Here is a 24160-nt window from a genome sequence, read left to right as displayed (position 1 = left end):
TTTTTTTTCACAAAAATGTTCTTTTAGCCTCAGTTTTTTCATTTTCACATGGGCAACAGGATAAAATGGATCCTAAAATTTGTTAGGCAATTTCTCCTCCTGAGTACACCAATACCTCATATGTGGTCATAAACCACTGTTTAGGCGCACGGCAGGGTCCGGAAGGGAAGGAGCGCTATTTGACTTTTTGAATTGAAAATTAGCTCCAATCGTTATTGGACACCATGTCACGTTTGGAGAGCCCCTGTGTGCCTAAACAGTGAAAAAACCCCACAAGTGACACCATTTTGGAAACTAGACCCCTTATGGAACTTATCTAGATGTGTAGTGAGCACTTTGAACCCCCAAGTGCTTCACAGAAGTTTTTTCCTCAAAAATTATTTTTTAGCACGCTATTTTTTATTTTCACATGTCTGACAGGAGAAATTGGACCAAAAAAGTTGTTGTCCAGTTTGTCCTGAGTACGCTGGTACACCATATCTGGGGGGAACCACTGTTTGGGCGCACGGCAGGGCTCAGAAGGGAAGGAGCGCCATTTGACTTTTTGAAATGAAAATTAGCTCTAATCGTTAGCAGACACCATGTCGTGTTTGGAGAGCCCCTGTGTGCCTAAACTTTGGAGCTCCCCCACAAATGACCCCATTTTGGAAACTAGACCCCCTAAGGAACTTATCTAGATGCATAGTGAGCACTTTGAACCCCCAGGTGCTTCACAGAAATTTATAACGCAGAGCCGTGAAAATAAAAACATTTTTTTTCCTCAAAAAAATTATTTTTTAGTGCGCAATTTTTTATTTTCACAAGGGTAACAGGAGAAATTGGACCCCAAAAGATGTTGTCCAGTTTGTCCTGAGTACGCTGGTACCCCTTATGTGGGAGGGGACCACTGTTTCGGCACACGTCAGGGCTCGGAAGGGAAGTAGTGACATTTTGAAATGCTGACTTTGATGGAATGGTCTGCGGGCGTCATGTTACATTTGCAGAACCCCTGATGTACCTAAACTGTGGAAGCCCCCCACAAGTGACCCCATTTTGGAAACTAGGCCCCCCAAGAAACTTATCTAGATGTGTGGTGAGCACCTTGAACCCCCAAGTGCTTCACAGAAGTTTATAACGCAGAGCCATGAAAATAAAAAATCATTTTTTTTCCTCAAAAAAATAGATTTTTAGCCCGCAATTTTTTTTTCACAAGGGTAACAGATTAAATTGGACCCCAAAAGTTGTTGTCCAGTTTGTCCTAAGTATGCTGGTACCCCATATGTTTGGGCACACGTCAGGGCTCAGAAGGGAAGTAGTGACGTTTTGAAATGCAGACTTTGATGGAATGGTCTGCAATCATCGTTACGTTTGCAGAGCCCCTGATGTACCTAAACAGTAGAAACCCCCCACAAGTGACCCCATTTTGGAAGCTAGAGCTTCCAAGGAACTTATCTAGATGTGTGGTGAGCACTTTGAACCCCCAAGTGCTTCACAGAAGTTTATAACGCTGAGATGTGAAAATAAAAAAATCTTTTTTTTTTCCACAAAAATAATTTTTTAGCCTCCAATTTTTTATTTTCCCAAGGGTAACAGGTGAAAATAGACACCCAAAGTTGTTGTGCAATTTTTCCTGAGTACGCTGATACCCCATATGTTGTGGTAAACCACTGTTTGGGCACACGTCGAGGCTTGGAAGAGAGGGAGCACCGTTTGACTTTTTGAACGCAAAATTGGCTGGAATCAATGGTGGCACCAAGTCACATTTGGAGACCCCCTGATGTGCCTAAACAGTGGAAACCCCTCAATTCTAACTCCAACCCTAACCCCAACAAACCCCTAACCACAACTCTAACCCCAACACATCCCTAACCCTAATCACACCCCTAGCCATAACCCTTACCACAAGCATAACCCTAATGCCAACCCTAACCCCTACACATCCCTAACCCTAATCTTAACCCTAATATAAACCCTAACCCTAATATCAACCCTAACCCTAATATCAACCCTAACCCTATTTCCAACCCTAATCCTAATTCCACTCTAACCCTAACCCTAATTCCAACCCTAACCCTAATTCCACCCTAACCCTAACCCTAATTCCAACCCTAACCCTAATTCCACTCTAACCCTAACCCTAATTCCAACCCTAACCCTAACTCCAACCCTAACCCTAATTCCAACACTAACCCTAATTCTAACCCTAACCCTAATGGAAAAATAATAAAAATATTTTCTTTATTTTATTAGTTGTGCCTACCTATGGGGGTGATAAACGGGGGGTTTATTTACTTTTTATTTTATTTTGATCACTGTAAGAGTGATCAAAATGAATGAATGAATCTGCAGCCAGAGGGCGCACTGCGCATGCGCCCGCACTTTTCCAAGATGGCGGCGCCCATGAAGCAGGATGGTGGGACACCGGGAGCCGGAGCGGGACATCGGAGGTACGGGGGGGTGAGGAGGGGGCCGGAAGGTGGGGGGAGCGGAAAGAAGGGGGAGCAGATGATGACGGCGGTGGCACATTGCCGCCATCAGTCGGTATCGGGGGCCGATCGGCCCTGTGAGTCATGGGGGGGTCGGATCTGGGTCTCCCGCCATGTCCGATGCTACTGCAGCATCGGCCATGGCTGGATTGTAATATTTTATCAATTTTCATTGATGAAATATTACTATCGCTCTGATTGGTTGTTTCACTTTTAACAGCCAATCAGAGCGATCGTAGCCACGTGGGGGTGAAGCCACGCCCCCTGTGATGAAGTACAAAGCCCCCTGTATCTGTGGGTCGGGTGACCTTTCATTGACCCCGGTCACCTGACCCGCAGGGGTGCTTTGAAGTCATGACACAGGGTATGCATCATTGCTCGGAATGGTACCGACTTTCATAATGCATACGCTGTGTCACTGGTCGTGAAGGGGTTAACACAGGAGAAGACATATGATGTCATTGGAATCACTGAGACTTGGTGGGACAATACACATGATTGGAATACAAGGCTAGAAGGATACAACTTACTTGCAAGAAACAGACTTGATAAACGAGGAGGAGGTGTCACATTGTATGTTACAAAAGCATATATCTGCACAGAGATTGAAGCTTCAGAGACTGGGAGTTCTGTGGAAACTGGGTAAGAATAGAAGGAGTGAACAACGGAACGGACACAATTGTAGGCATTTACTACAGGCCGCCTGTGCAAGCTGAAGATATGGATGAACTCTTTATGCATCAAATGGCCAAGTTCTCCAAAAAATATGACACAGTGGTCATGGGAGATTTCAACTATCCAGACATTTATTGGGAATCTCTAACAGGTCAAGCAAATTCTTATCCTCTCTTGCTGTTAACTTTATCTTCCAAAAGGTAGGGGAGAAAACAAGGGGATCTGCTACCTTAGCTCTAATCCTTATAAACAGGGAGGAAATGATTGAGGAGGTAAGAGTGGCTGGGACCCTAGGAGGTAGCGACCAAGCTATTTTAGAATTTTGGATAACTAGAGGAGGAAGACCTGTGAAGACTCAGACTTCAAGGTTAGATTTCAGAAGGTCAGATTTTAAGGGACTCAGAAAGAGAATCAGAGGGATCCAATGGCTGGATATCCTTAAGGACAAAAATGTCCAGGAAGGATGGGAAATCTTGAAAAATGAGATTCTCAAAGCACAATTGTTAACAATTCCAAAAAGAGGGAAGAATACCAAGCATTTAAGGAAGCCAGGATGGATGAACACAGAACTTAAAATCATGCTAAAAAGGAAGAAAGGAGGCATATCTAAAGAAGAACATAATGCTGTGTGCAGAACCTGCAGGGCACGAATCAGATTACTAAAGCTGAAAATGAATTAAGGCTTGCAAGAGACATCAAAAGCAATAAAAAGGTTTTTAGGGATGTGTAAAAAGTAAAAGAAAAGTCATGTCAGACAAACTTAATTTCCTTCTATGACAGAATCACTGACTGGGTGGATCAGGGAAATGCTGTAGATATAGTATATCTTGAATTCAGCAACGCATTTGACAAAGTATCTCACACAATCCTTATTGAAAAAATGACTAAGTATGGAATGGACAAGGCAACTGTTAGGTGGATTCATAACTGGCTTAGTGATCGGACCCAAACAGTGGTCGTAAATGGCTGCACATCCACTTTGAAGAATGTCTCAAGTGGGGTACCACAGGGCTCTGTCCTGGGCCCTGTATTGTTCAACATCTTTATCAATGATTTAGATGATGGAATTGAGGGTAAACTGATTAAATTTGCTGATGACACAAAGCTAGGAGGGATAGCTAAAACTAGAGGAGAGAGAGAGGATTCAAAAAGATATAAATAAACTGGAGCAGTGGGCAGAACAGAACAGAATGAATTTTAACAGGGAAAAATGCAAAGTTCTACATCTGGGCAATAATAATGAAAAAAGCATATACAGAATGGGAGGAATAGGGCTAAGCAACAGCACATGTGAAAAAGACTTGGGTATATTAATAGATCACAGACTGAATATGAGTCAACAGTGTGATGCAGCAACAAAAAATTCCCACGCAGCAATGGCATAAAGTGAGACTAGGGACTTTTTTTTTTTTAAGTGGCGGAGGAATACAGTGCGGAAGGATACCTACCTTCCGTCATTGGATTCCTGCAGCCCGTAGAGAACGGCAGCAACAGCTGATGCTGCAGTTCTCTACCCAAGATCGTCGTGGGACACACTCGTGGACTGCTTCGGATCATGGGTGAGTATTTTTGTGGTTTGTTATGTTAATATTTATTCCGTAAAAGACAATGGCTTCGGGGAACAATGTGACAAGTATTGGTAAGTATGTTACTCTATGTTATATGTACTGTATGTCTATGTATGTATTGTATGAATGTATTGTATGTAGTATGTATGTAGTATATATGTGGTATGTATGTAGCATGTAGTATGTATGTAGTATGTATGTAGCATGCATGTAGCATGCAGTATGTATGTAGCATGCATGTAGTATATATGTAGTATGTATGTAGCATGTAGTATGTATGTAGCATGCATGTAGTATATATGTAGTATGTATGTAGTATATATGTAGTATGTATGTAGCATGTAGTATGTATGTAGCATGCATGTAGTATATATGTAGTATGTATGTAGCATGCATGTAGTATGTATGTAGTATGTATGTAGTATATATGTAGTATGTATGTAGCATGTAGTATGTATGTAGCATGCATGTAGTATATATGTAGTATGTATGTAGCATGTAGTATGTATGTAGCATGCATGTAGTATGTATGTAGCATGCATGTAGTATGTATGTAGTATGTATGTAGTATGTATGTAGCATGTAGTATGTATGTAGCATGTAGTATATATGTAGTATGTATGTAGTATATATGTGTTATGTATGTAGTATGTATGTAGTATATATGTGGTATGTATGTAGTATGTATGTAGTATGTATGTAGCATGTAGTATGCATGTAGCATGCATGTAGTATGTATGAAGTATTTTTTTCTTTTTTTTTTTTTTTTTTAACATTTAACACATTAGCCGGATGATGGGACTACTACTGTCCCATCATTGGCTAATGTGTCAATCACTGTCATGGTAGCAGGCATCGCCAGATGGGACTTGTAGTCCCATCGGACGATGCTTGCACAGACCCCTGGACATCAGCACAGCCCCCCGGCAGGCCGGCACAGCCCCCCGGCAGGCCGGTACAGACCCCCACAGGGTGCACAGACCACCGGCAGGCCGGCACAGCCCCCCGGCAGGCCGGTACAGACCCCGGGCAGTCCACACAGCCCCCCGGCAGGCCGGCACAGCCCCCCGGCAGGCCGGCAGAGACCCCCGGAAGGCCCGAAATGACGGCGCATCATGATGCGCACACACCGCGCATCATGATGACGTCAGGCTGTCAATCAACTTTGAACTTCCGATTCCGATGCCGACTTCCGATATTGAAAAAATATCGGAAGTCGGTATCGGAATTCCGATACAGCAAGTATCGGCCGATACCCGATACTTGCGGTATCGGAATGCTCAACACTACAGATGACGGAATGTGGGCAACCGTACCACCTGAGCGCTTTAAGTTTTACCATAAATGTCCAGGCTCCCGACCAAATACCAAACTCATCACAATATTTCTTTGGCATCTCCACCACCTCTCCATACCGGCCAAGCCACGTCATGATGTCATAACAAGTCATCATAGTCACTTTCTTGACTTGGTTTTGGTGAGATACCGCACGAAAGGCAAAGTCTTGCCAGCCGGGTTCATCTTTTGCCAACTCTTAATTCTACCAGAAGAGCTCAAGCCCCTCTGGCTGAACAAAGCTGACATCAATCTCAGGCATGGAATAGGAATGTATCAAGGTGTAGATGTCAATCGCCTTGAAGCCAATCTCCCCAGGAGCTCCACAACCTTAGACCTTGGAGGACATGCATCACTGCCCCACCACCGAAGACAGACCACATTCCTATGCATACTACCCGGCCCGGCTGTTGGGAGGGACTGCACTGTATCCCTCCTTTTTGCTCTCGGAAGGCCCAGAGTCCATGCCTCTCGAACCAGAAGGATAGATCAACCTCTAAACCCGCTTGCAATTAGTCATCTTTCCCCTTCTTTAGAGCCTCCCAGGAGACACCGCTGCAACATGCTGCCCCCCCTGAGACAAGGAGGACGCCCTATTTTCCCCGGAGGTGACAGTGGTATAACTCTTGTCAGGTGATGCCACCACGGGGGGGTCAACCGGACCAGTGGCCACATCTAATCCAACAGTATCACTATTACCCACCTCCATAACCCCCTCACCCTCCACCAAACCAGCAACCACACCACTAGACAAACAATTTTCATCATTCATACCCACTACCACATTCACTCCTGCTGGACCAGTGACAACAGGGGATGACATTTTGACCTCCTCATCATCAGGCACAAGGGGCTCAGTCTCCTCCACAGAAGTGGAGGCGACATCACCCCTGGTCTTACATGTTCCCTCCGCATTATCAGTTGATATTTTCAGCTGCTCCTCTGTTGCTACCAGGCGCCTCTGATCTTTCGCTGCTGTGAGGTGATGTGGATCCATAAAATCAATATCTTGTTGACCAGCTGTGCCAGCACCACATAGGACTTTGGAAGGACCGGAACTCCCTACCCTGGCAACCCCCTCACACTGCTGCTGCTTCTCAATAAGTGATCAGTGGCAATAACATTCAGGGGTGCCGAGACTACCGGAGCTGACCCCGACATTGAGCCGCTCCCTCCTCCCACTGAAGAGCGCACAACAGTATCATGGCCTGACCGTTCGATCACAGCTGGGCCGCCCTCACTGTCCAGCCTCTCGGCTGATGAACCTCCTGCTATGTCCCCTCTACTACAAGCAGAGATGGAGCTCTGCGCCTCATTACCATGCTCTCTACTCTCCCCGCACCTTTGCATTGGATCCACAGCAGAATCCGGGCTGAGCTGGGCAACGGGGCTTAAACAGCGAGCTGACCCTGAAGCCGACTCGGGGTACAGGGAGGGGGGCATATACAGTGGGGAAAAAAAGTATTTAGTCAGTCAGCAATAGTGCAAGTTCCACCACTTAAAAAGATGAGAGGCGTCTGTAATTTACATCATAGGTAGACCTCAACTATGGGAGACAAACTGAGAAAAAAAAATCCAGAAAATCACATTGTCTGTTTTTTTTTCATTTTATTTGCATATTATGGTGGAAAATAAGTATTTGGTCAGAAACAAAATTTCATCTCAATACTTTGTGATATATCCTTTGTTGGCAATGACAGAGGTCAAACGTTTTCTGTAAGTCTTCACAAGGTTGCCACACACTGTTGTTGGTATGTTGGCCCATTCCTCCATGCAGATCTCCTCTACAGCAGTGATGTTTTTGGCTTTTCGCTTGGCAACACGGACTTTCAACTCCCTCCAAAGGTTTTCTATAGGGTTGAGATCTGGAGACTGGCTAGGCCACTCCAGGACCTTGAAATGCTTCTTACGAAGCCACTCCTTCGTTGCCCTGGCGGTGTGCTTTGGATCATTGTCATGTTGAAAGACCCAGCCATGTTTCATCTTCAATGCCCTTGCTGATGGAAGGAGGTTTGCACTCAAAATCTCACGATACATGGCCCCATTCATTCTTTCATGTACCCGGATCAGTCGTCCTGGCCCCTTTGCAGAGAAACAGCCCCAAAGCATGATGTTTCCACCACCATGCTTTACAGTAGGTATGGTGTTTGATGGATGCAACTCAGTATTCTTTTTCCTCCAAACACGACAAGTTGTGTTTCTACCAAACAGTTCCAGTTTGGTTTCATCAGACCATAGGACATTCTCCCAAAACTCCTCTGGATCATCCAAATGCTCTCTAGCAAACTTCAGATGGGCCCGGACATGTACAGGCTTAAGCAGTGGGACACGTCTGGCACTGCAGGATCTGAGTCCATGGTGGCGTAGTGTGTTACTTATGGTAGGCCTTGTTACATTGGTCCCAGCTCTCTGCAGTTCATTCACTAGGTCCCCCCGCGTGGTTCTGGGATTTTTGCTCACCGTTCTTGTGATCATTCTGACCCCATGGGGTGGGATTTTGCGTGGAGCACCAGATCGAGGGAGATTATCAGTGGTCTTGTATGTCTTCCATTTTCTAATTATTGCTCCCACAGTTGATTTCTTCACTCCAAGCTGGTTGGCTATTGCAGATTCAGTCTTCCCAGCCTGGTGCAGGGCTACAATTTTGTTTCTGGTGTCCTTTGACAGCTCTTTGGTCTTCACCATAGTGGAGTTTGGAGTCAGACTGTTTGAGGGTGTGCACAGGTGTCTTTTTATACTGATAACAAGTTTAAACAGGTGCCATTACTACAGGTAATGAGTGGAGGAAAGAGGAGACTCTTAAAGAAGAAGTTACAGGTCTGTGAGAGCCAGAAATCTTGATTGCTTGTTTCTGACCAAATACTTATTTTCCACCATAATATGCAAATAAAATGAAAAAAAAAACAGACAATGTGATTTTCTGGATTTTTTTTTCTCAGTTTGTCTCCCATAGTTGAGGTCTACCTATGATGTAAATTACAGACGCCTCTCATCTTTTTAAGTGGTGGAACTTGCACTATTGCTGACTGACTAAATACTTTTTTTCCCCACTGTACATAGCTTACAGCTTCTTGTAGCTTTGGCTTGGTGGTGTTTGCCTTTTTCTTCTGGCCCCCAGGTGCCTCCTCTGGTAAATCATCACCAAGATGGAAGTTCTGAAGGCATACTGGGGACTCCAGGAACTTGATCTCCGCCATTAGTCCCCAGAGCCGGCAGAACTGCTCCCAGAAATCAATGTCGCCTATTCTGCAGGGAGCTCGCTGCACATGGTCTGCGGGTGACTTTACAGGCCGCCAGGTGGGGCTTTCTGCTGGTCATCACCCTCCTCATCATCATCATACACCTGGCTCTCAGGCTGCAGCCTCATCTGTCTATGCTCTCTGTTACCAGCCATATCTCTGAATTGTTTTTCAATCATAGCCTTTTCCATGAAAGGACCACTTTCTCTCTTATAAAGGCTTTCCTTACCTCTAGCTCATTTATTTCATGTTTCAGACTCTTTACTGCTGCCTTGAGTTGGGTCTCCTGGGTTTGGAGGAACCTGCAGCTTTGGTGCTTGTGCAGCACAGCTCCTACTGGAGCCTCCTGATGGTCTTACTCGCCTCTTCATACTCACGGAGGTGGCTCATGACCTGGGAAGCATAGGTGGACACAGACTCCCGGGGTCTCTGCAGCCCCCAACCTTCCTCAGTGAGGTCGACCTCTCCTCTGTGAGCATTCAGCTTTCCTCAGGAAGGACCGCCATCATGCACGCTAGCAGGCTTCTCCTCCATGTTAGAAGCCTTTCGGCTTCTCTGGGTCTCCGCACTGGGGGAATAGGAGACGCATTGCTGCGACTCCTAGTGGAGCGTCTCACCTCCGAGTCCTTTGATGTGCAGGCAAGTTGCTGATTCCTCCTGCCCCGCCAACCTGGTCCGGGGAACAGAAGCCTGGGACTTGGCTCCTTCATTCTTACCAGGAAACCCACTCCCTCCCTGGGTAGGAGAAAGAGCAGGTCCCTAGGTGGAGAGTTGGTGGTTCTCTGAGCTCAGGAGCAACAGCAGGATCACCAGCAAGCAAACCCTCAATTACCAGAGTGGGCAACAGCTGATCAGAGCTGCACTCACTATTCTGCTGGTGCAGTCACTGTGTAGATACATTACTGAAAGGGGATTTTGGTCTTCAATCTTTTCAATCCAGTTAATGCACTCTGCAGTACTTACCTTTCCCAGCTCCAGCACTGACCGGCGTAACCACTAAGCTCAGTGATTGAATGCAGTAGTCATTAAATAATTAATGCAGCCTGTAAGCAATCACTGGAGCAGTGACAGAGTGCAGGGGAAGGTAAATCCTGCTGATTTCATTGCTTTTACACATGGCAAGACAATGGGTTTAAAACAAAATGAGGACTGAAAACTTCTTTAAGGCTACGTTCACACGTAGCGGAGCTCTCGCGGAAATTACCGCGTGAATTCCGAATACCATTCCGCGGGAGAATCGCGTTTTAAATTACCGCGATTTTCCTGCGGAAAAACTAGCGTTTGGTAAGCGTAATTAGCTAGCAGAATACTAGCATTTTCCAAGCGATCTGTAGCATCGCTTGGAGAACTGATTAACAGGTTGGTCATACTCGTCAATCATAGTGTTTAATGAGTGTGACCAACATTTTACTATTGAGGCTGCCTATGCGGCATCAATAGTAAAAGACAGGATGTAAAAAATAATAAAAAAAATGAAAAACATTGTTATTCTCACCTTCCGGCGTCCCGCGCAGCCTTCCCGCCTCTCTCCACGCTCTCGGTCCCAGTAATCCTTTGCGAGCGATGACGTCCGTTCTCACGGGATCGCGACGTCTCGAGGTCAATCGCGTGAGACGTCGCGATCCCACAAGAACGGACGTCATCGCGGTAATTCTCGCAAAGGATTACTGGGACCGGGAGCGTGGAGAGAGGCGGGAAGGCTGCGCGGGACGCCGGAAGGTGAGAATAACAATGTTTTTTATTTTAAATTCTATTTTTTACAGGGATATGGTACCCAAAGCCCGGAGGACAGTCTCCTCTCCTCCGGACCGTGGGTACCATCCGCAAATGTTCTGCTTGCTTTTCACATGGTGTGCACAGCCACATGTAGAAAGTAAGCAGAACAATGCATTCCTATGGGTGCAGGATCGCAGCGATTCCGCTAAATTAATGAGCATGCTGCGTTTTTTACCGCGAAGCGATTCCGCCGCGGTAAAAACCGCAGCATTAGCACAACATTGCGGAATCCCATAGGAATGCATGGGATGCTTATTTTTTGTGTTTTCGCGGCAAAATCGCTTGGTTAAAACGGCCGCGAAAAAACCGCCACGTGTGAACATAGCCATACAGTTCTTCAATTGCACTAACCGGCAGCAGGAAGAAATGTGAAACCCCGGCATGAGAGAAAGCTCAGATCCTGGATGTTTGTTTCTATACGTGCTACAATTAGTACAAAGAAAAAAATACCTAAATATTGGTGCACCATTCTAGGGTTGACAGTTTTATATGACATGCAGTAAATATTCCAATATTTTATAATTAAAAATTTAAAATCCAAAAAAGGGAAAGTTTTCTTGTGGGACAAAAAAAGTTACACAATACTGTTAAAAAAAAACATATTATTGCCAAAAAAAGAGATTTAAACTAATTTATTGCTAGAAATAGTTTTCATGAAATAAAAGAAAAGAAATATTTTCATATTTGGTGTTCCAATAATCATAACAGTCTGCAAATTAAAGATAACATGTGATTTATGAACGGCATAAAAAAGACAAACATTAAACTTATGTTTCCCAAGTAAGTCTTCTTTCAAAAACAAGGCCTCATCCGTCTGCCTCAATCTATTAAAAAAGATTTATGACCATAAAAGTATAAGGAAACATATTTCTTAAGTTCCTAAAGGCACAAAATTAATTGGTTCTTAAAGGGTTACATTCTTTACCAAGTTAGGACCTAGATCTTTCTATGTTCCTTAAAGAACCGAATGCTAGAACTGGAAGAATTAAGTTATAAAGGTTGTAAACTCTTTTCAAAATATGGCTGCCAGGTGTATTTTGATCCTCAGGGGCTGACTGATGAGATTTAGCTTGAGGGGCAATCCCAAATCACTGTACCGCAAGCCTGGTTACCTGTGGCAGCTGCACTAAATCAGCTGAATTAAGAGGTCATGAAAAGGACTTTTTTTGTGTCACTGGTATGTATTGCAGCATAGTTCAGTGACAGGTACGATGTTATCATTGATTTATATCTGTCTTTCTCAGAAGTGGTACCTCAGCATGTCAAGTATCAATCTGGGGGCACACTACCCCAAATTCAATACTTCAAACTCTACATAGGGCTATCTTCAACAGAGAACTGACACTTACTACATAGAAGAATGGAATAGAAACAAGCTTACTGCATATACACAGAAACAGAACCAAGTTAATTACATAGATACAGTACCAGAACCAACCTTACTACATAGATACAGTACCAGAACCAACCTTACTACATAGATACAGTACCAGAACCAACCTTACTACATAGATATGGCACCAGAACTAAGCTTACTACATAACTACAGGAACAGAGACCAGAACCAACCTTACTACGTACTGTAGATATGGAAACATTGCCAAGCTTACAACATAGATATGAAACCAGGACCAAGCTTGTTACAGAACCAGGCTTACTATATAGTTATAGAAGCAAAAAAAGCTCACTACATAGATCAAGGAACAAAACCAAACTTACTTCATACTGTGTGTACTGGAAGAGAATCAAGCTTACTACATAGATATGGGATCAATACCAAGCTTATTACATGAGACCACAACCAAGCTTACTAGTCAGATATGTTATTATAGAAACATGAGCAGAGCTGAGCTCGCTACATAGATCCAGGAACAAAACCATGCTTACTAGATACAGTACCAGAACTAAGCTTGCTACACGGTTGCGGGAAAAAAAGCAGGCTTACTGCATATATATGGCAACATGGCCAAGTCTACTTCACAGATTCAGGAAAAAAACCAACCTGACTACATAGATGTGGGAACAAAACCAAGGTTACTACATAGATAATGAAAGAGAATCCAACTTACTACATACAGAAGATATGAGAACAGAACCAAGCGTACTGCAAACACAAACTAACGCATATAAAACCGTATATGCTTACATATGGCGCATACCCTCATTTGTAGGAAACTGGAACATACAAAAATATGGTACAGATCTAGAATGAATGTGCAAGGAGTGATCAGTGATAAATCATTCTGTATAAAAAAGCTGTAATTGGTCTCGGCAGCACATACAAAAGACATTGCACTGCCGAGAACGATGATTTTTAAGCAAATTCATTGTACTAAATTAATGAGTGATTTGCTCCAGTGATTGGTAGTCTGATCATAAGGATGCAAGAGTTCTTAGGACACTCGTTCCCTAACAATTGAAATTAATGTGCAAAATGGATCTGCTGCATAACTCAGCAAATGGAAGCCGAGGAGTCCCATGGATTATTACAGGGTCCGTCTGGGTTTCGTTATGAGTTGGGGCCTCACTCACAGCATATAGTATATACACATCCGATTCCAACATATTGAATATATATACTGAATATACTGTGTGTATATATATATATATATATATATATACAGCTGTGTGAAAAAGTGTTTGCCCCCTTCCTGATTCCCTATTCTTTTTCGTGTTTGTCACACTTAAATGTTTTAGATCACCGAACAAATGTAAATATTAAACAAAGATAACACAAGTAATAATCACAAAATGCACTTTATAAATTAAGGTCTTTATTATCAAGGGAAAAATAAATCCAAACCTACAGGGAAAAAGTGACTGCCCCCCCCACCCCAAAACCTGAAAGGAATTTTGGCCCAATCATCGTTGCAGAACTGGAGAGTTTTCGATCATGACTCGTCTTTTGAAGGTCATGTGACTGCATCTCAATTGGATTAAGGTAAGGACTTTGACTAGACCACTCCATAGTCTTAATTTTGAACTCAGCTTCCCAAAGATGTGATAAACCACACATAATTTATGTTTCAGAGGTGGGGCAATCACTTTTCACACAGGGCCCTGTAGGTTTGGATTTCTTTTTCACTTAATAATAAGGACCTTTATTTAAAAGCTGCATTTTGTGTTTACTTGTATTATCTTTGTCTAATATTTCAGTTTAAACATTTAAGTGTGTCAAACATGCAAAAGAATAGGAAATCGTGAAGGGGTAAACAATTTTTCATACAACTGCATATATACCCCGGTACGGTCACTGCCAACTCCATAATAACAAAAGGAACTAGCTGCCACTACCAATCGTTTATACAAGATGACTAGACACTTGTTACAAATAGCATATTGCTTCAGGGGTGCAGTTTATAGAGCAAGAACAGCAAGGCTATTACATTTTTACATATTTTTAATCCACAATTTAGGCTGTGTTTCTAAAAATATATAAATTTGTTACAAAAAGTTAACAAAACAATACAGTATCTACAATCACATAGAATTAAAGTATAAACAGAAGAAATGTACTAAACCTGCTGTTGCAGGATTGGCTCTGACTCTTATGAAGGGGAGCTCGTCTTTGTTTTTGGGGTAATGGTACAGAACCACAGTGCATTGTGTCTCCCAGGACTGACCCTGATCATAGTTCAGTATTTGCTTTTATTAACACAGTTACACCCACATACCTCCCCTCTGGTGACTAATAACAGGGCTGGTCAAGAGATGTGGCTTTGTCTTTTAGAAAATTATGGCATCCCCAACTTCCACGATATCTTCACCCCTGGAGGTTTCAGGTGGGAGATATTACTAAGGCAAATGAGAAAAAACTTTGTCCAGCTCCACGATGTAGTGAAAAATATTCTTTATTCACTCAATAGAAATGAGGTTTAAAAGCCAGCATGAGTTGCAAGGCATGCGATCGATCTACGCGTTTCGAGTGGCTAGGCACTCTTAATCATGATACGCAGCTTTGTCCATGGGTAGATCTTATATACTCTATCCGGTCTACACACCGGTTAAATAATTAATTAAAACAAATATAAAACAAATAGAGAGAAAACTAACAATCACAATTACATATAACAATTTAATTCATTAAGATACAATATTATCGCCTTTAGTAGTATTTTTATCTTTATTTTATTTCTTAATTTTTATTCATTATTCTCTTGTTATTATCCATGAAAAAATGAAGCAAACTTCGGAAATAGAAGAGAAACATAACAGATCTCAATGTTGCAACCATTCACAACAGTAAAATTCACATAAATACAATTTTTTTTCAAAATGCATGCTGTTTTCAATTACATGTTAAATTTTTATTTATTTTTTGTGCAATGTTAATTTTAGCACAACAGAACATTTTTTAGTATACACATGTATACAAAGAAGGGGGAAAAAAAAAAAAAAAAAACCTTTGAAAAAATTTTTTTTGAAAAAAAAAAACATTTTTAAAATTGAAAAGATTTTTTCAGGAATTATTTCAATTAGCGCACCAAATGTGCACACAGCCATAATACGTTCGTTTAAAGGGGAGATAAAAAACTCCAATTTGCACTGTTCTAAAGAATTTTTTTCAGTGTATATGATTTTTTTGGGTTATATGCACAGCCAAAAAAACATTTAATTCTTTTATTCCCCATCATACACCAATCATAAAAATCCGTTCTGATGCATATATTGAAAAGTCGTTATCATAAACTTTTTTTTGTTATATTTAATTTTTAGTTTATATCTGAAAAAAAACAAAAAAAACTTAATGCACTGAAAAAAAACGTTCTAATGCATATATAGAAAGATTATTGTCATAAACTTTCCCAAATAAATGAAGTATTTCTTAGGTAACTGTACAACATAAAACTATGTCGAATATTTTGGTTTTTATATTTTAAACATGCAGATTCGAAAAACGGCATGAAAATACAGTTCTGTGCACAAAAAATACCCCATGAAAAACCTTCTCGATGTAGAGAATGCTAATATGAACAGAAACATATCGCAGCTCTCCCGACATTTTATTGAGACTCATAGTAAAAAACTGGACTCATTAAAAGTATATGGGATTGAGAAAGTCCACAATCGGATTAGAGGTGGGGACTCAGAACCTGTGCTTAGGAATAGGGAGGCGTGGTGGATGTTCAAATTAAACACTAGTATGCCACGAGGCTTGAATAAAAGAAAAGATACCATGCTCTTTTATTAGACTAGCACTTATTAACCTTTCCTCTTTGAAACATCTATCTTATCACATTTATAATGAATCTTCATGTTCTGATTAAACATATACTAAAATATGTGGAAATATGGCAGAGTTTTTTTGCTAGGTTTTTCATGGGGTATTTTTTATGCACAGAACTGTATTTTCATGCCGTTTTTCGAATCTGCATGTTTAAAATATAAAAACCAAAATATTCGACATAGTTTTATGTTGTACAGTTACTTAAGAAATACTTCATTTATTTGGGAAAGTCTATGACAATAATCTTTCTATATATGCATTAGAACGTTTTTTTTCAGTGCATTAAGTTTGTGAATGGTTGCAACATTGAGATCTGTTATGTTTCTCTTCTATTTCAGAAGTTTGCTTCATTTTTTCATGGATAATAACAAGAGAATAATGAATAAAAATTAAGAAATAAAATAAAGATAAAAATACTACTAAAGGCGATAATATTGTATCTTAATGAATCAAATTGTTATATGTAATTGTGATTGTTAGTTTTCTCTCTATTTGTTTTATATTTGTTTTAATTAATTATTTAACCGGTGTGTAGACTGGATAGAGTATATAAGATCTACCCATGGACAAAGCTGCGTATCATGATTAAGAGTGCCTAGCCACTCGAAACGCGTAGATCGATCGCATGCCTTGTAACTTATGCTGGCTTTTAAACCTCATTTCTATTGAGTGAATAAAGAATATTTTTCACTACCTCGTGGAGCTGGACAAAGTTTTTTCTCATTTGCCTTGGATTGTGCTCTTTGACACAGCGGTCTCGTGCTCCGATGTTGGAATGCCGTATCTGGTGAGCTGGATTTGTATCTTGGGAGATATTACTGTCATGTTTCCTATCACGATTATAACTATCTATATCTATGGAAAGGAAACATGGCATGGATAGCATCATTCATCTGATAGTGACATAAGACAATGCGTCACGTTCTTTACTTCATCAAGACTCTGAAAATATGTCGCTCATACCTGTCATAGCTATAATTTGCAAAGGAGGACAAGGAATTTTAAAGTAATCTGCTTGCCTTTCTGGCCATGAGGCAAGAGTTGAGATGTTAAGGTACCGTCACACTTAGCGATGCACCAGCGATCCCGACCAGCGATATGACGCGGTCAGGATCGCTGGTGCAACGCTAAGTGGTCGCTAGTGAGCTGCCACACAGGCAGATCTCACCAGTGACATAGCAGCGGTCGGGGGTCGTTACTTACCTGTCAGATGAGGCGATCCTGACATCCTCCCACCCGCGTCGCTCGTCGGCGCCACAGGAAGCTGACGACGAGAAACGGCCCAGGACGTTCTCGTGCGATCAGCGATAATCAGTGGGGGAGCCGGTCGGAGGTAAGTATCAGACATAGCGATATCGCTAGCAATATCGCTGCTACGTCACAAAAACCAGTGACGTTACAGTGATATTGCTAGCGATATTGCTTAGTATGACGGGGCCTTTATACCTACTGGCCTTAAATCTGTCAAAATTCCTCTGTCAGTTCTGACTCATCTGCCATCCATCAGATAATCCTCTTTATTTCCCTTTTTACACCAGGGGGTCTCCTTGCACGGGGTCATCTGGATGTCATGGCCTTGCTTCAATGTTCACTATCAACTATGAAATGGCTTATAGATTTTGTAATTACTGTACATCTATGACAACTGGGTTGGCAATACTTCACACTTGTGTATAAATAATCAATCCCATCATCACCCAGGAGAATGGGATGATTTTTTTCTCACTTGTCATCCGTGAGTTCTCCACAATCTTTTTTTTACTCAGCAGCTAGTAATCGTTTACAGAACCTGTGGATGGTCGGCTCATGGGTCGCCCTCCCAGGGCTGTGGGGTACTTGGTATCGGGCCCGATGAGCTTCAATAGGAGATGTCACGGCAGCTGTGACCCGGCCCGTGGCCCTGGGCGCCCATTGTAAAAGGGGTTGTTTCAGTGTGCTTGTAGTGATGAAAGTTTATAAGTGATTCGTGACGCCACCTGTGGCATTCGGCAATGAAGATGTAAGCCGACGCTGCAGACATCCTCTGGGACAGATGGTGTGGTGCAGCAGTGATGGTATAGCCCTCCACAGGCAGGGCTGTAGTCCCAGGGCAGAGTAAATGGAGTGACACGTAGATGGTGCAGTGTCAGGTGCCAGGGATATAGCAGTGTTGGGCAGGTTGGCGCAGCAATAAGTGGAGGACACCAGGGCATGCAGTTCCAAAGCTTTACTCACAGTCTATTGTACAAACAGGTGCCTGCCTCCGTGCCGTGTCCTCCGGGTCAGGGACTCAGTCAACCTCCAGGCCAGATGGAATACTCCTTTCCAACACTCCGCCAACATGTACCTTTCTGAACGTCTTCTCTTATAGCGTCTTTAAGTGTGAAGATCTCCTAGTACTGAGTTACACTGGAGTTCCTCCTGTCTGATGTTCTTATGAACTCTACTTGTACGACAGACAGCTGTAGCCTGCTTCGGGGACTCCTTGCTACTAAGTCCCGGCTCACTATTATGTTGCTGTTGTGCCCCCAAGTCTTGTGTGGGAATAAAGTGGTCACTACTTCTATTCCTTCGGTGTCTGCTGCAGGACCATTAGTATCCATACAACCTCGGGGACCGGGCCCCGGCCTTGCGCTTAGAACTTCTAGGATGGGTTCTCTTCTAACCCACGTCCTCTGTTCTCTTTTACTCCTCACGTTCCGCACTGATATTCCTCTCTATGGAGAGTCAGGCTTTCAGTCTACGTTGCTCTCTCTCTTCCTTTCCTGTGCCAGCAGACCCAGATCACTGGGATCTGCTGCCGCACTTCCATCCATCTATTCCTCTCTCTGGGGATCTTCTTCTCTCCAACTCTCTAACCAACTGACTGACTCCACTCAACTAACTGTTGTCCTAAACTCTTCCCGCTCTTTGTCATGTAATCTAACTCCACCCACCTCCCATCACATTTCGTGTTCCAAGCAGGGAGCCACCAATGGGTGCTTTGCTATACTCCAAGCAGGGAGCCGCCAAAGGTGCTTTGCTACACTTCTTTGTGGTGTGGGGTGCAGGTGTTGGAGCGTGGTCAGGAGTCTCCACCTTACCTGGATGGTGGGATACCACACCTCAGGAGGAGGTGCAGTACCTCTGTGGCGACTGAGCCTCAGGGGCGCCACACTCGAGGTAGACACAGGCACACGTGGGGTTATCATAGGATCATAGAATCATAGAATGGTAGAGTTGGAAGGGACTGCCTGGGCCATCTGGTCCAACTCCCTGCTCAAAGCAGGATTCACTAAATCATCCCAGACAGATGTCTGTCCAGCCTCTGTTTGAAGACTTCCATTGAAGGAGAACTCACCACCTCTCGTGGCAGCCTGTTCCACTCATTGATCACCCTAACTGACAAGAAGTTTTTCTAATATCTAATCTGTGTTTCCCCCCATTCAGTTTCATTTCATTGCTTCTAGTCTTTCCTTGGGCAAATGAGAATAAAGATGATTCTTCTACAATGTAACAGCCGTTGAGATATTTGTAGACAGCTATTAAGTCTCCTCTCAGTCTTCTCTTTTGCAAGCTAAACATTCCCAAATCCTGCAACCATTCCTCATAGGACATGATTTGCAGACCGGTCACCATTCTGGTCGCTCTTCTCTGAACTTGCTCCAGTTTGTTGATGTCTTTTTTAAAATGTGGCGCCCAAAACTGGACACAATATTCCAGATGTGGTCTGACCAAAGAGGAGTAGAGCGCAATAATGACTTCACATGATCTAGACTGTATGCTTCTGTTAATACATCCTAGAATTGCATTTGCCTTTTTTGCTGCTGCATCACACTGTTAACTCATATTCAGTCTGTGATCTATTAGTATACCCAAGTCTTTTTCACATGTGCTGTTGCTTAGCCCTATTCCTCCCATTCTGTATATGCTTTTTCATTTTTATTGCCCAGATATAGTACTTTGCATTTTTCCCTGTTAAAAACCATTCTTTTAGTTGCTGCCCACTTCTCCAGTTTATTTATATCTTTTAAATCCTCCCTCTCTCTTCTCTAGTATTAGCTATCCCTCCTCTGTCAGTTTATTGCATCATATACCCAAAATGGTAAAAAAAAAACAGCCTTTCTGGCTCAAAAGAAGATAAAAAGTTCATAAACAGTCCTGCCCAGCACTTCTGGGCCTACTCATAAGGCAGCTCTCTCAGGATCGTCAGCCTAGAGGCTTGCTTGCCTCTACACAGCACAGACCACTGAAAAAAAAAACTGGCTAGACATTTATTTCCCCAGCCACACCCTTGAGGTGGTGATATGGTGGACCATCTCTTAACTACTCACCTAAAAACCCGCCCATAACATGGCCGCTTAACTCCTTCAGCTTCATGCTGAAAAGAAACTTATAGGTTTCTAAATCACTCGGCCGTGCGGATTAACCACATTCAATTCATTGGGTGAAATTTCTCTTGCAAGAGAAATTGACATGCTGCGATCTGGAAAGACGCGTCGCATGTCCGATTCCGCGGGTGAGCCAGGTGCGTCTTGTTGCACAGTGGGCATGGGATTTCTTGAATCTCATCCACTATGCTGTAAAATCTGGAAGCTGCGGGTTGGATGCTGCACAAATACACAGCCTCCAACCTGCAGCGTTTACTGATCGTCTGCAAATACCCTCAGAGCTAGCTACGATTACTGGGGTTACAGGCATATGTCGGCTGTATAACATTTTTTTCATGCATGCAAGTTTCAAGGACCCTTGTGATTAGAGGCACAACGATCCATTCACGTCATGCGACTGCACAGATTACACACCTCAGAGACTGACAGACCCTACAAGTCTTGTAATTTACCATACATGATCACATATGTGCCCATGCAGTCTCAGGATCTGCTGCTTCCTGGATTTTCAGTGCCAACATGTTATATGAACCTCAGCAGCGGCATCTTTGTCTTCATGGGGTATTACAATATTATCTACCACGGCTTCTTCGGTATATACTGTCCTGGAGATACATTGTTGTGGCTGCTCCCATCCTCTATGGGGTTAATCTCTAATCTTTTTTCCTTTCCGTTCGATTGAACTCTGCGGTTCCTGTGATTAACATGGAACGCCAAAGCAGTTCCTGTGGTATTTGCTCATAAATGAATTTGGCAGCGACTCAATAGTCAGTAAAAGCTGCACTGTATGCTTAATGTGTCCTAAAATGCACTGTCACCTTATGTGCGGTGGAGCTTTATGGGCACGAATGCAAAGCGAACCTCAACTTTTTATGAAAATATTAACCAAGAACTCTTTTTGCTTGCTGTCCGCACCCCAATAATTTTTTTTTTGAGAAGTGTAGTAAAAAGACACTTCTGATGTATGCATTAAAAACAGCCTATGACATAGCAAAACGTGACCACTGTCGTCCAGAAACAGAGATAGTTTGGTTCTTGTGGGCATCTATGGTAGGTATTATTGGCGTATTTGTGGCCAGTACTAGTGTGGGCATCTATGGTTGGCCATCAGAGGGGCTTTACCGCCTTACTTTCTTTAGGAACAGTTAGAGATACGTGGGGTATACTTTTTTTCCCCATTTTGTCCAATATGTTATCAAGATCTGATGCCTAGATTATCTCTTGACGCTTCCACTCCAGACCTACTGCTGTGATAGTGTTGCAATCCCTGGGCAAGGCTGGCCCTGTGTCACAGACTGATATGCCCCTTGTTAAAGGCAGGCAGCATGGTAGAGAGTCACTCCTGTATGGCCTGCAATGACAAAGGCTGGGACCAACTGTATTGCCAGAGATATTGGCTCATCAAAAAGCAGAGTGATTTCCCATGCGATTCAAAATCTCCAACCTCATTAAAAACTATTCCAGTTTTGAGGTCCTACCTAAGTCTTAAGTCCCCCATGCACATTAAAATCAGCTAAACCCACTGATTTCTGTGGAACAAGGCTCCACCAATTAAAGTCAGTTTGGGTCTCCTGACTCTCCTCAACTGATGATGTTGGAGGAGAGAAAGATTGGGAGATAACTTACCGCCAGAGGTGTCTGTCATCTGCTTACTCTTCTCTACTAGAGTTGAGCGACTTTTGTTTTTTTAGGGTTGAGTTTCGTTTCGTGAAACCCGACTTTTCCAAAAGTCGGGTCGAGCAAGATTGGCCGATTATAGGGAAAAGTCGGGGTCGTCCCGAAACACGAAACCCAATGTAAGTCAATGGGTAATAAAAGTCGGCAGTGAGAGGAGGACAGGAAACACACCTACAGTGCCCATTTGAATGCCAAAAGCATCAATTCTTCTTACTTAAGCTTGTCAACCTTAATTAACTTCATAATACAAGTTACGCACAGAAAAATGGGGGTTATTTGGCTAAAGTTGTGGGGGGGTAGGGCTGGCTCCAGGTTTTAATGTGCCCTGGGCGAAAGAGCGCCCCTGTAACACATACCACAACTCATCATGCTCCGATACAGCAGAGAAATAGCGGTATAGTACAATGAAAAATACTTCACTTTTTACATCTCATGACAAGGCCCATCTATTTCTCCATACAGAATCATTGGTCCCATATAATGTTTGAAACAGTATATGATGAGCTCCACATAATGCTACAGTATATGTTGGTCCCCATGGATGAAGCTCCACTGTCTTATGGGCCCAAATAATGCTCCAAACATAATGGGCCCCATTTCTAATGCTCTAGTGTATAATGGGCCCTGTAAATGCTGCTCCAGTGTCTGATGTCCACCTTTGGAATGTTCCAGTGTATGGTGGGCCCCATCTATCATTCTCCAGAGTATAGTGCTCCCCAAAAATTGCTGTCCCAACATTGAAAACAATCAAATAAGTCTCCTCGCTAGGGAATCCCTGTACTAGTCTGGACTCCTCGTCATCCCCATCTTCCATCTCACTGCACAGTATTTCAACCTTGCAAGTGCTGTGATCCTGAGCAAGCAGGGGGCCCCACTCGTTGGCGACGGCACTGGCACAGGGCCCCTGATAGTACGGTGGTGTGTCTGATGGCGGGTGGGCCGAACCTGCACTTTCATCTGCAGCTTCCTCTTTGTCACCGTGTAAGATGGAACTGTATATGGGAAGGGTAACCTGAGTTTCATCAGGGTCAGATTCAGGCCGTGTAGCATGCGAGGGGAATGTAGTGGTCTGGGTCAATGTACCAGCAGATTCATCGAGCAGTGGCTGGGCATCAGTGCACTCCATGTCAGATTCATCTTGGCCTGGGTAATTCACCATTTCACTTGATAATCCAGGCATGGTATGTGAAAACAGCTCCATGGAGTAATCAGTAGTATGGCCTGCGTCATCCTTCAATCTTGGTTGGGGTGAAGGACACAAGGAAAGGTGTGGTTCATGAACATGAGCCTCCAATGACGACTCAGTGCTTTTACTTTTTACAACTTCAGAAGAGGAGGCGATAGAGCTGGAGGCTGAGTCAGCAATGTAAGACAAAACTTTTTCCTGATGCTCTGGCTTTAAAAGCGGTTTGCCAACTCCTAGAAAACTAAGCCTTCGAAGCCTTATGGAGCCAGACGATGACGCAGGCTCAACACCTCCTGCATTCGGTCCTATTCTGCTCTTGCCACTACCATCAGATCCACCACCAACACCATCATTACCAGCTGCCAACCCCCGCCCAATTCCACGGCCTCTTCCACCAGCCTTCCTCATTTTTTGTAGAAATGTAGACAAAATCCAACAAACTATATAGTAATGTAAAACAAGGTACAAGGTGTCTATAGGACAGGGGAGATTTTGAATTTCTGCACACACTTGTGGACACTGGACACTTATGGATTGTGTGAGGCCCACTGAATAACAGAGCGCTATGTCACAGGCTCGATGGCACAGGTGTGAAAAAAGTGACTACAGGATAAGGGAGATTTTGAATTTCTGCACACACTAGTGGACACTGGACACTTTTGG

This window comes from Dendrobates tinctorius, unplaced genomic scaffold (assembly GCF_039654945.1).
Source record: "Dendrobates tinctorius isolate UK_male_01 unplaced genomic scaffold, ASM3965494v1 ptg000116l, whole genome shotgun sequence".
Taxonomy (NCBI): Eukaryota; Metazoa; Chordata; class Amphibia; order Anura; family Dendrobatidae; genus Dendrobates; species Dendrobates tinctorius.
The sequence above is the reverse complement of the archived record's forward strand: the minus strand, read 5'-3'. Positions refer to the sequence as shown.